At 46.0% G+C, this 15723-nt stretch overlaps 1 protein-coding gene across 1 annotated transcript in view; it reads left to right on the top strand.

Moving 5' to 3' along the window:
• LOC142249377 (catechol O-methyltransferase-like) overlaps positions 1-15723 on the top strand; it is a 48396-nt gene continuing 32673 nt past the window's right edge. The window contains exon 1 of the mRNA XM_075321016.1: positions 1-329. The gene's annotated coding sequence lies outside the window, so the exon portion shown is untranslated. The remainder of the gene's footprint in view (positions 330-15723) is intronic.

Raw genomic sequence — 15723 nt, 5'->3', positions numbered from 1 at the left:
ACAGTCTGGGACACTCTCGTTACACACTATACTTCCCACCAGAATGAGGATCAATATACAAAATGACCAATCGTTTTGCCTGTTTACAAGCCAAGATAATTGTCAAATTAGTATTAACAACGCTCCTTCACCATTATTTTGCAGAGTAAATGCCCCTTTAGCACAAGTAACAGTGAAGTGTGACCATACATCTGTGGCCAGTTGATTTCTCTGCACTCTTTTGCAGCCCCATGATCTTGACGTCCACTTTGCTTAGTCATCCCCACTGTACGCCGAGGATAAAATCACACCCTGACTGCTGCACTTCCTGGATCTGCTGCAGACACAGGGTGAGTACAGAGCCTGGTGATAGAAACCAGCAGCTTTACAGCAGGTCACTATTGACAATACGGTAATAAACCCCATCTGTTGTAGAGAAGATCTGCCAGAAGCTCTGACCCTTCACTCTCTTCTCCTTCACATTACAGGATTGCTCTTCCTGCTTTGAGACAAGGAGGTTGTTGTTATACAACTGTATCATTCTTCTTTTCACAACATTTAGGTTTTATGCACTTTCTATTACACAGGGTATTTATGGGGCAGCAGCCTGTTACATTCAAGGTGCACATCACCACAACTTGGTGTTCATATACTAGTATTGCATTTGCCTTATTGCTTTTTTAGTGTTTAGTTTTGTTATTCTTTGCCTTTACACCAAATTCTCCATTAATATTCTACTTATGTGTCTATACATTCTTTTTTTTGTGGTGGTGGTGGGTGCTGTTTGTTCATTGTTTGTCTTTCGCAATCCTGATTTTCGCAGCAGAATCACCATTTGTGGGACATACTAAAAAGAATGATGAAAAGGAATAAATAAAAAGAATGAGGATAATAACTTATTAGGTGTATATTATGTAGATGTATAAAAGGCTTCTTTGGCAAGTTAGACATGGAATGAACATTATATATGAGCATTATAGGTGTGCAATGATCAGGAAATATATTTAGATAATAGGAAAATGAACGTATATGCCATATAACCAGGTGTATATTATGTTACCTGAGCATTATAGGTGCGGAATGATCATGAAATATCTGTAGATAATAGGAAAATGAATGCATATGGCATATAACCAGGTGTATATTATGTTACCTGAGCATTATAGGTGTGGAATGATCATGAAATATCTGTAGATTACAGGAAAATGAACGCATATGCCATATAACCAGGTGTATATTATGTTACCTGAGCATAACACCTGGTTATATGGCATATGCGTTCATTCTGTTATTATCTACAGATATTACATGTTCATTCCATGTCTAACTTGCCCAAGAAACCTTTTATACATCTACATAATATACACCTAATAAGTTATCTTCATTCTTATTATTTATTCCTTTTCATCATCATTCTTTTTAGTATATCCCACCATTTGTGACTTCTTGAAAAGTCACATTTGTTTTTTCGCAAATGTACCCCAGTTACCTCCCCCTTCAGTACATTTTTGCACATTAGAAATATTTCCACAAATGTTAGAATTGCATGCGACATTTTATCAGATCCTGTGACTTTTGTTCAAATAAAGTTCAAAAAGGCAAAAGACCTGTGGAAAAGAAAGCGCATAGGGTCTTACCCTGATAACCAGGGGGTAAAGAAGAGTAATCCTACTCACCAATCAGGGTTGTGACAGGCACAACTCCTGTAGCAGCATGTATGTGGATCACGGCAGCAGTACCCCAAGCGGCAGATAACAGAGAGAGGTAGTAGAACAGGGCTTTCAAAAACCGCGCCAAAGATCCCAGATGTAATCTTGAATTAATGTATTTTTATTTTGGCATAGGTCTACGCGTTTCAGGAGGCTCAGCTCCCTTTCTCAGGACCAGCAAGCACAAGATACATCAAAATCTTTTTTTGATGTATCTTGTGCTTGCTGGTCCTGAGGAAGGGAGCTGAGCCTCCTGAAACGCATAGACCTATGCCAAAATAAAAATACATTAATTCAAGATTACATCTGGGATCTTTGGCGCGGTTTTTGAAAGCCCCGTTCCACTACCTCTCGCTCAAATAAAGTTAAAAGATAAGAGCGTTTTTTATTTTGCGCATAACTCACAACTCCACGTGTGCCATTTTAAAAACTTGGCACTAAAATTAGCACCAAATACCACAAGACAAAAATCAAAAAGTGACTTACACAAAACTACAAATGACAAATAGGACCAGTACTGTATTGCCTTGCTGGAGATCATTATGCATTAATGGAAGGAAACATTAATTTGATTGTGCCTACCAGAAGTAAAACATGGCTGCTTTTCTTTAGGGCCGTGTGTGGTATTACAGCTCTCTATTAATTTCAATACATTTGAGTTGCAATATCTAACAACTCATAGTTTGGTGGTTTCTGTAAATAAAAAGCCTCCATATTATACAAATCCTGGACAACACCTTTAAAAATAAGCTGAATCTCTAAATTTTGAGAGAAAAGATAGATGGATAGATGGAAAGAGAGGAAGATTATTGCTTACAAACTACTAGGACACCTCCTTCTGATTCCACTGGTTTCCCCCAGGAAGAAAAAAAGACCCTGTACTTACCTGCCATTCCAGTGCTGTCAGTAACCATGGTTTAAGGCTCACGTGGCATTGTAACATCACGTGAGCCCCATGTCCAATCACCGCCAGCATCTCTCTCCCCACCTTCGAACTAAATGAGCAATCAACAGGAAGTGAATGGCAGCCGTAACATTACATCCTGTTGATTAACTCAATTTGTACGAAGGCGGGGTAGAAAAGCTGGCGGTGATTGGATATGGGGCTCATGTAACGTCGCAATGTCAGGTCAGCCCCAAGCCACGATTACAGACAGTGCTGGTATGGTGCCAGAACGGGAGGGGAGTACAGGGTCTTTTATTTTAACTGGGGCAAACAAGTGGAATCAGAATGGGTTGTCCTAGTAGTGGACAACCCCTTTAAGTTAGTGTATAGCAACTCATGAATAGCTAAGATGGCGATTACTACAGAGGTATTTTCACCTTACACATTTATTACATATCAAAAAGGGATATGCATCTCCAGAAAAGGGGGTCACTAACCCCTGTTCTGCCTGGTGGTGATCTGTTCAGAGGTGGAGCCCTGGAAATGACTTCTAAGAGGCCATGTGCACATGTTGAGTATTTGGTGAGTTTTACACGTCATTGTTTGTAAGTCAAAACCAGGAGTAGAACTGTAAAGTGAGGGCATGGTGAATTAGTCACGCACTATTTTTGCTTCCCATACAAAGCAAGTTTTTTAACTGCAGGTGAGGTTACACATAGGTTAGGGACCCCAAAAATAGAGATTACCTTGGCGTGGTTTTGTGGCGATTTTGCATTGATCAATACAATGGCTAAACATCTCTTATATTCCTATTATTCATAGCCGTTATGCATATTCCATTGTCATGTTTTTCATTTTTTCAGGTAGTTCTTTGTATTTTTCATTCTAGCATTCCCATAGCAGTTCTGCTTTTCATTATTCCCCTATACATTGTGACTTGTGTGCAACTCTTTATGAAAAAATAAGCAGTCACTGCGCCCCAGATCCTGAAAAATGAGAACTCTATGTATATCGTAAAATGGCGACAAAAGTGCAATTCGCTTTTTGGACAGACGTCTAAAAAAAAATGTCACCAGTTAGAAAAAAGTAAAAGCATTCATGTTTGGAATCTATGAACTCGTGCCAACCTGAGGCATCATACTGGCACATCAGTTTTACAATATAGTAAACAAGGTACCATAAATAGAAAAAAGTTATGGCTCATGCAAGAAGGGGAGGAAAAAACTAAAATTAAAAATGGAAAATCGCCCGGTGGTGAAGGGGGTACACAACAGTGTTTTACTGGATGACAATTATACACAAGATGTAGTGGGTACACTTGTTATCAAAGGTTCCTTTAGCACAAAGCACCAACAGGCACACTTCCTCCAAATTCACCTTAGTTGTTGTTATCGCAGATGTTCCCAGACCTCCTGCCACCACCCTAGCATAACAGAATGGCACGAGAAAGTTAATCTAGTCCACCCCGCAGTTCCGCGTCCTCCCAGTAAGTAACGATGCTCTAGGATCTGCCACCCAGGACTCTACTTATTTTGCATCCAACATTGTTGCGACCTTTTACCTCTCAGCGGTAAGGTACTCAGGGCCTGCTATTAAAGGGAACCTGTCACCAATTTGGTGACTATAAGCTGCGGCCACCATCACTGAGCGCTTATACACAGCATTCTAACATGCTGTATATAAGAGCCCAGGCCGCTGTGTAGAATGTAAAAATCATCTTTGTCCTCCTTCTTCTGAAGCCTGGGTGCATGACGCTTTTTACGTCATCAACACTATCCAGCATTGAGGTCCCTGAAGAAGAACAAAGATGGCCGAAAGAGGTGGTGCCGGTACCGGAGAACGGAGACACCCATCCGAAGAGTCTGCACCGCCCCGCCCCTTAGGTGAATATTATAAAGTGATTTTTGCATTCTATACAGCTGCCTGAGCTCTTATATACAGCATGTTAGAATGCTGTGTATAAGAGCTCATTGATGGTGGCTGCAGCTTCTAGTCACCAAATCTGGTGACGGTTTCCTTTAAGCGTCCATCTCTAGACCTTACCCACAAGGGTCGTGTTTGGATTCTTTACCAGTCTCAGGTTTAATTGCTGATCTCCATTCTGGGTTACAACCTGCCATCGTGTGTTTGTTTGTTCCCTCACACTTCACTTGTTCGGTCTGCAGCCTCCACAAATCACCCACCGAATATGACCAAAATACAACTTGACAAACTGTACGTCCGTTCTATCACTAGCCGTTTCCTATATGAATTCCAAGATGGAGACCAACATTTCTTTAGGGACTGGCTCCTCTCCCTGTGTTCGAATCCCGCCAGCTTAAGGCTATGTGTGCACGCTCCTTTTTTTTGCTGCGTTTTTGTGCGGTTTTTGGGTGCAGTTTTGGTCTCAAAACTGCATGAATTTCCTTCCCCAGCAAAGTCTATGAGATTTCATTTTTGCTGTCCGCACGTTGCAGTTTTTTTGGCTGCGTCTTTGTGGTGACCACAAAGATGCAGCATGTCAATTCTTTTGGCGTTTTTCACTGTGTTTTTCAGCCATTGAATTCAATGAGGTGTGGAAAACTGCAATGAAAAACACAAGTTGTTATTTTACATGCATTTTGGTGTGGTTTTCTGACTAAACTCGGGGTCGGTGGGGATTGATCGCTGGTATTTGGCAAGATACTGCTCCCCATATAAAGTCTGTGGGGACCAGAATCGGGAACAAAGGGATAGGAGCAAGCGCATCATACTCACCGATCACCAGTTGGGTGTCACACTGCTGCCATGGCAGCACTTTCCTCTTCCAGAGCCGGCCGCTCATTAGGCTCATAACATATTCACTCCTTTCCTGCTCACCGGTGGCTGTGATTGGTTGCAGGCAGACCCGTCCCCACACTGAGTGACAGCTGTCTGACTACAGCCAATCACAGACACCGGTGGGCGGGTCTGTATCGTACAGTGAAATAAATAAATAATAAAAAAAACAACGTGCGGTCCCCCCAATTTTGGTAACCAGCCAAGATAAAGTCTCACAGCTGGGGGCTGGTATTCTCAGGCTGGGGAGACCTGTGCTATTGGGAGCCCCCCCAGCCTAAAAATATCATCCAGCAGCCGCCCAGAATGTCCGCATCCATTAGATGCGACAGTCCCGGGACTTTTCCCGACTCACCCCAATTGCCCTGGTGCGGTGGCAATCGGGGTAAAAAGGAGTTAATGGCAGCAGCCCATATCTGCCACGAAGTCCTAGCTTAGTGATGGCAGGCATCTATGAGACACCCCCTCATCACTAAGCTGTAAGTGAAAGTAAATAAACACAATCACCCAAAAAATCTTATTTGAAATAAAACACAAATAAAGCCCCCTCTTTCACCACTTTATTAACCCCTAAAACACCCTTCCAGATCCGACGTAATCCACACAAGGTCTCACGACGCATCCAGCTCTGCTATATCTGACAATCACAGCGAGCGGCCGTAGAACATGACTGCTCACTGTGAGGGTCAGGCCGCAAGTGAAGTGAGCCGCGCGGGATCAGTAGTGACTTAAGTGAGCTGCGAAATCAGCGGTGATGTCACTCATGTGGTTTGCGGTGACAGGTGGAGAACTCCTGCTGTCACCGCACACCACCTGAGTGACATCAGCGCTAATCCCGCGGCTCACTTCAGTAGAGGCCTGACAGGTGTAGGACTCCTGCCTTTTTTTTGGCCAAAAACGCTGCTTTTTGTAGTCTCCACAAAATAAAAATTCTGCATCTTTGTGGTCATCACAAGATAAAAACGCTGCATCTTTGTGGTAAAAAAAAGATGCAGCGTGCGCACATAGCTTGTTTCCTGCCCTGCAGTCAGTCACCAGGCAACTTATCAAACCAAAACATACTACATAACCTTTTACCTATATTCCTATAATGTCCGGTCACTAGATGTCGACGTTTACTTGCATGATTATAGTACATTATTTAACCAACACCACTAGAGCTATACATTACACTATATCTTATGCAATCCTATACCTTACTTTACCTTTCCACATCAAATTACTTTATATTTTATCACACATATATATTTAAGAACACATTTGGTGTCTTCAGGGGTAGGAACGTGACCACCATCTTACAAAACAATCAGAGGAAAAGTATAATAAAAACATAGGCACCACTTTTGTACTTTTATCATCGCCTGGTTTTGGCTTACAAATACTAAGGTAAAAAACTCACCAAATACTGAACATGTGAACGTGCCCTAATACTGGATTGCGAGAGCTGTACATTAGCACTTCTCTATTCATATATATACAGTTAGGTCCAGAAATATTTGGACAGTGACACAATTTTCGCGAGTTGGGCTCTGCATGCCACCACATTGGATTTGAAATGAAACCTCTACAACAGAATTCAAGTGCAGATTGTAACGTTTAATTTGAAGGTTTGAACAAAAATATCTGACAGAAATTGTAAGAATTGTACACATTTCTTTACAAACACTCCACATTTTAGGAGGTCAAAAGTAATTGGACAAATAAACCAAACCCAAAAAAAATTTTTATTTTCAATATTTTGTTGCGAATCCTTTGAAGGCAATCACTGCCTTAAGTCTGGAACCCATGGACATCACCAAACGCTGGGTTTCCTCCTTCTTAATGCTTTGCCAGGCCTTTACAGCCGCAGCCTTCAGGTCTTGCTTGTTTGTGGGTCTTTCCGTCTTAAGTCTGGATTTGAGCAAGTGAAATGCATGCTCAATTGGGTTAAGATCTGGTGATTGACTTTGCCATTGCAGAATGTTCCACTTTTTTGCACTCATGAACTCCTGGGTAGCTTTGGCTGTATGCTTGGGGTCATTGTCCATCTGTACTATGAAGCGCCGTCCGATCAACTTTGCGGCATTTGGCTGAATCTGGGCTGAAAGTATATCCCGGTACACTTCAGAATTCATCCGGCTACTCTTGTCTGCTGTTATGTCATCAATAAACACAAGTGACCCAGTGCCATTGAAAGCCATGCATGCCCATGCCATCACGTTGCCTCCACCATGTTTTACAGAGGATGTGGTGTGCCTTGGATCATGTGCCGTTCCCTTTCTTCTCCAAACTTTTTTCTTCCCATCATTCTGGTACAGGTTGATCTTTGTCTCATCTGTCCATAGAATACTTTTCCAGAACTGAGCTGGCTTCATGAGGTGTTTTTCAGCAAATTTAACTCTGGCCTGTCTATTTTTGGAATTGATGAATGGTTTGCATCTAGATGTCAACCCTTTGTATTTACTTTCATGGAGTCTTCTCTTTACTGTTGACTTAGAGACAGATACACCTACTTCATTGAGGGTGTTCTGGACTTCAGTTGATGTTGTGAACGGGTTCTTCTTCACCAAAGAAAGTATGCGGCGATCATCCACCACTGTTGTCATCCGTGGACACCCAGGCCTTTTTGATTTCCCAAGCTCACCAGTCAATTCCTTTTTTCTTAGAATGTACCCGACTGTTGATTTTGCTACTCCAAGCATGTCTGCTATCTCTCTGATGGATTTTTTCTTTTTTTTCATCCTCAGGATGTTCTGCTTCACCTCAATTGAGAGTTCCTTAGACCGCATGTTGTCTGGTCACAGCAACAGCTTCCAAATGCAAAACCACACACCTGTAATCAACCCCAGACCTTTTAACTACTTCATTGATTACAGGTTAACGAGGGAGACGCCTTCAGAGTTAATTGCAGCCCTTAGAGTCCCTTGTCCAATTACTTTTGGTCCCTTGAAAAAGAGGAGGCTATGCATTTCAGAGCTATGATTCCTAAACCCTTTCTCCGATTTGGATGTGAAAACTCTCATATTGCAGCTGGGAGTGTGCACTTTCAGCCCATATTATATATATATATTTGTATTTCTGAACATGTTTTTCTAAACAGCTAAAATAACAAAACTTGTGTCACTGTCCAAATATTTCTGGACCTAACTGTATATATATGTATATATATATATATATATATATATATATATATATACACACACATATATATATATATATATATATATTTATTTATTTATTTTTTTTTCTTTCTGTCTCGATGCTGCCTCACTCGGTGGGATGCGATGACCCCAACTCAGGGACCGAGTTCTATCAAACATTTATAGCATATCCTGTGGATAGGGCCAGCATAAGAAGGGGCCAGAGTGAGTAGTTGCCCAGGGCCTATCTACAAAAGGGGCCTTCTGCTCCCCCTCGATGCAGTGTACAGAGAATGTATGTTAGTGTAAGGGTAGAGTCACACCAGTGCAACTCGAGTCCAATGTCAGAAAATATGGCATTGCACTTGGCCCAATGTTAAGTAATGAGGTAGCTCAGATCTGCGATGTTTTATCCAGCCCTAATCGGAATGAAGAAAAAATGGCAGCATGCTGAGACTTTCAGCAAGTCTCAGATCACACGCACCCATACAAGTCTATGGGTGTGAGAGAAACATCGGATTGCACTCCGATGACCTACACATACGATATACGTAGAGACAGAAAGACAATGAAGAAGATGGAGAAATTAATCCCTTCCTCTTCTCCACACCTGTGATCCGATTGCAAAAATCAGATCCCAGTCACATAACACTCGGATCACGCTTGCAGCAGACTTGAGCTGAGGGTCATTAGCAGACTCCCAGCCTGTACTCCTGGTGCATTTCTCTCACTCTACTGGTAGTGTCAGTTCAGAAGTTGAGGGGGAGGGGCAGCACAGCATTCCTGTGTTCCCTCCTCCTCCTCATCATGACTGCCTGTCCAAGACTGATCTGGGATCTGAACAAAGGAAGCAGCAGGAGCTGGCAAGTACATATATGTTTATATACACTATATACTGCATATGTACAGTACATATATACCATATGTGTGTGTACAAATGCAGTATAATGTGTGTATATATACATGTGTGTAAGCGTATTGTGAGGTAGCACGGTCGGCTGCGCAGCAGAAGACACGGGATCCAGGCATTAAGGTTCACAGCACACGGTTTTAATGTCCAAACAAAAGTCCATAACAAAAATACATGTGCCTATCCAGCAGAAAACTCAGGGAGTTCTGTTCACTCCCTCACTCCCGGCACACCTGCCCTTGTTCCTGATTCTATTTAACCCTTCCTTCAGCCTGTAGGGAAACAGCATTAACCCTATAGTGGATTTACTTTCTATCATGGAGTGAGCACAACCGGGGCGAGACATACCGGCCGTCATAGATAACCCCGGTCACAGTCTCACATATCCCCCCCCCCTCAGTTCAAGCGTGCGGGGTTGAACTCCAGCCATCAAACACGGGCCGCGGGACAAGGCATCGGCGTTGCCCTGCAACCCACCGGCCCGGTGTTCAACCGTAAACCGGAAGTTCTGCAAAGAAAGGAACCACCGGGCAACCCGGGCATTCCGTTCCTTGGCGGACCTCATCCAGACCAGTGGAGAGTGATCCGTCACCAAGCGAAACTGACGTCCCAGCAGGTAATAGCGTAGGGACTCCAAGGCCCACTTGATCGCCAGGCACTCCTTCTCCACTACGCTATAATTCCGCTCGGGAGGGGTGAGCTTCCTACTTAAGAAGGTGACGGGGTGTTCCTCCCCCTGAACCACCTGAGACAGCACTGCCCCCAGGCCGACCTCCGAGGCGTCAGTCTGTACTATGAACTCCTTCCGGAAATCAGGGTTGACCAGAACGGGCTGTCCGCACAGGACCTCCTTCAGGGCCCGGAAGGAGTCCTCGGCCTGCGGAGTCCAGCGCACCATGACGGACTTCTTGCCTTTAAGAAGGTCCGTCAAGGGGGCTGATAGTCCCACAAAATCCTTTACAAACCTCCTGTAGTACCCCACGATACCCAGGAAGGCCCGAACCTGCTTCGTGGTCAGGGGTCTAGGCCACTTCTGGATCGCCTCAACCTTGTTAATTTGGGGCTTAATCACTCCTTGGCCTATCACGTAGCCCAAGTAGTGGGCTTCCGTGAGTCCCAATGCACATTTCTTGGGATTGGCTGTCAATCCGGCTGTTCGAAGCGCGTCCACCACCGCTTGTACCTGTTCCAAGTGGGTCTGCCAATCGGAGCTGTAAATAATGATGTCATCCAGGTACGCTGATGCATACGCCTGGTGGGGTTCCAGCACTAAGTCCATCAACCTCTGGAACGTGGCCGGAGCGCCATGTAACCCAAAAGGCAAGACAACATAGTGGAAGAGACCCTCCGGCGTAACAAAAACGGTTTTCTCCTTGGCGGACTCCGTCAGTGGCACCTGCCAGTACCCCTTGGTCAGGTCGAGCGTGGTAAAATATCGCGCCTGTCCCAGCCTATCAATCAGCTCATCCACCCGGGGCATGGGGTAGAGATCGAACTTGGATATTTCGTTCAATCTCCTAAAGTCATTGCAGAACCTTAAGGAGCCATCGGGTTTTGGTATTAGGACAATCGGACTAGCCCATTCACTCCGGGATTTTTCAATGACCCCCAGGCATAACATTGTCTTTACTTCCTCCGATATGGCTTGTCGTCGAGCCTCCGGTACCCGGTATGACTTCAGGCGTACCTTCAGGTGGGGCTCGGTGACAATATCATGTCGTATCAGACTGGTCCTACCGGGCAGCTCAGAGAAGACATCGGGGTTCTGCTGAACCAACCGTCTGGCCTCTCGCCTCTGTTGCTTGGTGAGGGCTTCTCCAATCCTTACTTCCGGTTCGTCCTCTCCGGAGGTCGCTGGAGTCGGATGTGAACGACCCGAAGAGGAGGGAGGTGGGGAAAAAACAGCCATCAGGCTTTCCCGTTCCTGCCAAGGTTTTAATAGGTTGACATGGTATATTTGTTCAGGTTTCCGCCTACCGGGCTGCAATACTTTATAGTTAACCACCCCGACTCTTTCCTTTATCTCGTAGGGGCCTTGCCACTGAGCCAGGAATTTACTCTCCGCCGTGGGGATTAATACCAACACCCGATCCCCGGGTTTAAAGGTCCGCACGGTGGCTTGTCTATTGTAGCGGCCGCTTTGCGCGGCCTGAGCCTCCTGTAAATGCTCCTTCACAATTGGCATGACCGCGCTTATGCGGTTCTGCATACCTAAAATGTGTTCGATCACACTTTTATGGGGGGTGGGCTCTTGTTCCCATGTTTCCTTTGCCAGGTCCAACAATCCCCGGGGATGTCGCCCGTATAACAATTCAAAAGGCGAAAACCCCGTGGATGCCTATGGCACCTCTCGTATGGCAAACATCAAATAGGGAAGCATCATATCCCAGTCTTTCCCGTCTTTTGAAATCACCCTTTTTAGCATGGTTTTCAGGGTTTTATTGAAACGCTCGACTAAACCGTCCGTTTGAGGATGATACACAGACGTACGCAACTGCTTGATCTGGAGTAGCTGGCATAGCTCTTTGGTCACTTTAGACATGAATGGGGTCCCCTGATCTGTAAGGATCTCCTTGGGCAACGCCACCCGGCAGAACACAGCAAACAACTCCCGAGCTATAAGCTTTGCTGCAGTATGTCTGAGAGGTATCGCCTCGGGATACCGGGTGGCATAGTCAACGATCACTAGGATGTGTTGGTGCCCTCGAGCGGACTTTACGAGGGGCCCCACCAGATCCATCCCTATCCGTTCAAAAGGGACTTCTAGAATGGGTAACGGTACCATCGGACTGCGAAAATGGGTCAGGGGTGCGGTAAGCTGACACTCCGGGCAGGTTTCGCAGAACCGTTTTACCTCCCCAAAGACCCCGGGCCAATAGAACCTTTGCAATATTCGCTCCTGCGTTTTCTTGACCCCTAGGTGGCCACTCATCAGGTGTTTATGAGCCAAGTCGAGGACCCGCCGGCGATGCGGCTGGGGCACCACCAACTGTTCTACCCCCACGCCCCGTATTTCATCTACCCGGTAGAGTAAATCCTGCTTAAGAGCGAAATGGGGGTACCTTACCTGGGCACCGGGCAGCTGTGCCACCCCGTCAACTACTGTCACCCGACTCCGGGCATGTATTAACATAGGGTCCTGGAGTTGGGCTGTCCCAAACGTATCCGGGGACGCCTCCAACTCCGGGATGGGCTCGACCGTCTCAGCCTCTCCTGCCAATACCTCTAGGGGCGACCTATCGGGTTCACACTCTGTCCCTATCATGGTGACCCCTACGGCAGGTGTCCCGGATTCAGGATTGTAGGGCTCAGGTCCCGGACCGACCAATATCTGAGGGGACTTAGGGGGTCCCTTCCATAAAGTCCAAAAATAGGGCAGATCCCTTCCTAGGATCACGTCATAAGGAAGAGTGTTAAGAAGTCCCACCTCATGTTGCACCTGACCGCAAGGTGCTGTGATGGTGACAATCCCCGTGGGATAGTCGCGGCGGTCCCCATGTATGCAAACCACCCCCACGGTGCGTCCTGTGGCCTTTACTTTAGCCCTCAAGGTGGATCGCACAAGGGTCACTAAGCTTCCGGAATCCAACAATCCTGTAACCGGACATCCATTCACCTGTATTTGGCACAAGTGGGGCTCCGTCTCTGGGGAGATCAGGTCAGCGGTACACACCACCTGAGCATACATTGAACCCCGCCGGGTAACCCCACAATCCATGGGCTCCGTGGTGAGTGGACACTGGGCTTCCATATGTCCCACCCGCTGGCACCGCCAACATCTAATGGGGACGGAAACCCCCTTGACGGGTTGTCGTTTAGGGTACAGAACCTTCCGGACCTCAGGAATGGCGGCCGCGGCCTCAGACGGGACGGTAGGGGACTCCTGCACAGTTGTCAGCGGTGGGTCCTTGGCCCTAGGCTTGGAGGGGACGGACCGACGGGCGGTACGCAAAGTCTCAGTGTCCCGTATCAAGTCCTGCGTAGCCACATGCCGCTCTACCAGGGACACTAATTGGTCCAGGGTACTCGGGTCACCCTGTCCTACCCACCGTTGAACGGTGACGGGTAAAGTGCGCACAAAACGATCCACTACTACCCTTTCCACCATTTGCGCCGGGCTCAGAGTGTCAGGCTGCAACCACTTTTTTACAAGATGCAATAAGTCATAGGCCTGGGAGCGTACGGGTTTGGCTTCCTCATAGAACCACTGATTTACCCGCTGAGCCCGTACATAGGTATTCACCCCCAACCGAGCCAGTATTTCGGCTTTCAGGGTCACATAGTCAATGGCGTCCTCGGTACAGAGGTCAAGGTACGCTTTTTGGGGTTCCCCCATCAAATAGGGCGACAGTACCTCAGCCCACTGGGCGGTCGGCAGCTTTTCCCGCTCGGCCACCCGCTCAAACACCGCCAGGAACGCTTCCACATCATCCCCCGGGGTCATCTTTTGCAACGCTTGTCTCACCGCTTTCCGGACGCTGCCGTCGTCACCCGGTCCCGGGGTTGTTGCTGCCGGTCCGGCACGGATCGACTTGGCCAGGAGAACCATCTGTTCTTGGTGCCTTTTTTCCTGCCCTTGCAAGGATTGCTGCTGACGTGCATTGGCCTGATCCATTTGTTCTTGGAGTTTTTTTTCCTGCATTTGCAAGGATTGCTGCTGACGTTCCAACGCCCGGAGCAGGTGTGCATTGGTCTGTTGCTGCTTTGCATTAGCCTGTTGCTGCTGTGCATTAGCGTGTGCCAGCTGCTTTAGTATTTCCTCCATGGCGTCGCCGGGTTTGGGCTGTAGTATAGCCGCTCGAATCCAGGACATGCGCAGCTGGGTCACCAGGGATGGATGCTACACCTCACCGGCTGTCATGCCCGCATTCTCCACCATATGTGAGGTAGCACGGTCGGCTGCGCAGCAGAAGACACGGGATGCAGGCATTAAGGTTCACAGCACATGGTTTTAATGTCCAAACAAAAGTCCATAACAAAAATACATGTGCCTCTCCAGCAGAAAACTCAGGGAGTTCTGTTCACTCCCTCACTCCCGGCACACCTGCCCTTGTTCCTGATTCTATTTAACCCTTCCTTCAGCCTGTAGGGAAACAGCATTAACCCTATAGTGGATTTACTTTCTATCATGGAGTGAGCACAACCGGGGCGAGACATACCGGCCGTCATAGATAACCCCGGTCACAGTCTCACAGTATGTAAAGTGAATGTCTTTTTATGTATATATATTGTATACTTTGTGTATATTGTAACTTTGGTTATATACACACACGTCTGTGTGAGTACAGTGTATATCTATTTTTGCGGCATATATAGTACTGTAATTGTAGTAATCACCATTAGGCCTCACTCTCACCTGTGTTGAATACGGAGGAGTGCAATCAGATTAAACATCAAATTGCACTCGCACCAATGCTAAATACTGAGGCAGTGTCCATCTACAATTTTTTTCTTATGCTGGATCGCCATGAGAAACGAATATCAGCATGCTATGATTGTCAGCGAGTCTCGCATCACATCCACCCACACAAGTCTATGGGTGATTGGACTACACTGATAACCCCCGAATGTAGTGCGATATACGCGGAGAAGATGGAGAAAGTGCTCTCTCCCACTTCTCCACACTGGTTATCCGGATCATACACTAAGGTCATGTGCAAATGTTGAGTATTTCGTGAGTTTTTGATGTAGATTTCCTGCACCTATTTTTTTTGCTATTTTTGTCTCTTGTTACTATTATGTCATGCTTTACATAAAGCTGCTTTGCTTTTGAAACTTCCTAGTATTTGGTTTTGTTAAAATGTTATTGACATTCTCAGGTGCAGATTACATGTGTTTTTGATGTGTTTACATGCGTTTTTTACCTTTGGATTTTCTGCATCTAATGGAAGTCTATGGGAAAAATCTACACATAACACTTGGCATACCCAAGTTGTGGATTTTAAAAACTCACCAGAGGTCAGATTACACTAAGTAAGAAAAAAGCACAGAGGACAGGAGATTTCTATAAATCCCATCCACTTTGCTGGAACTGTGAGACGCTGCATTTTTGACTCACGAAAATATGCAGTGTCAAAATTTCACCAAAAGCTCATCATGTGCTCATGGCCTAAAGGGTTTTCTTAGAATGTAAAAAAGATAGCATAAGATAAATCCCCCGCGGCTCCTGCACCACTGCTCCGGAAGTCTCTGTCAAACTTTTTCACACGACTGTAGTTAACCTACCCTAACAGTGGTGTTGGAATATTTCAGGATTGGGGGCCCCACTGTGAATTTCGCCTAGGTCCCCAATTTGTCTAAAACCGGTCCTGCCTGTGGATATCC

Source organism: Anomaloglossus baeobatrachus, chromosome 1 (assembly GCF_048569485.1).
Source record: "Anomaloglossus baeobatrachus isolate aAnoBae1 chromosome 1, aAnoBae1.hap1, whole genome shotgun sequence".
Classification (NCBI taxonomy): Eukaryota; Metazoa; Chordata; class Amphibia; order Anura; family Aromobatidae; genus Anomaloglossus; species Anomaloglossus baeobatrachus.
The sequence above is the reverse complement of the archived record's forward strand: the minus strand, read 5'-3'. Positions and strand labels throughout refer to the sequence as shown.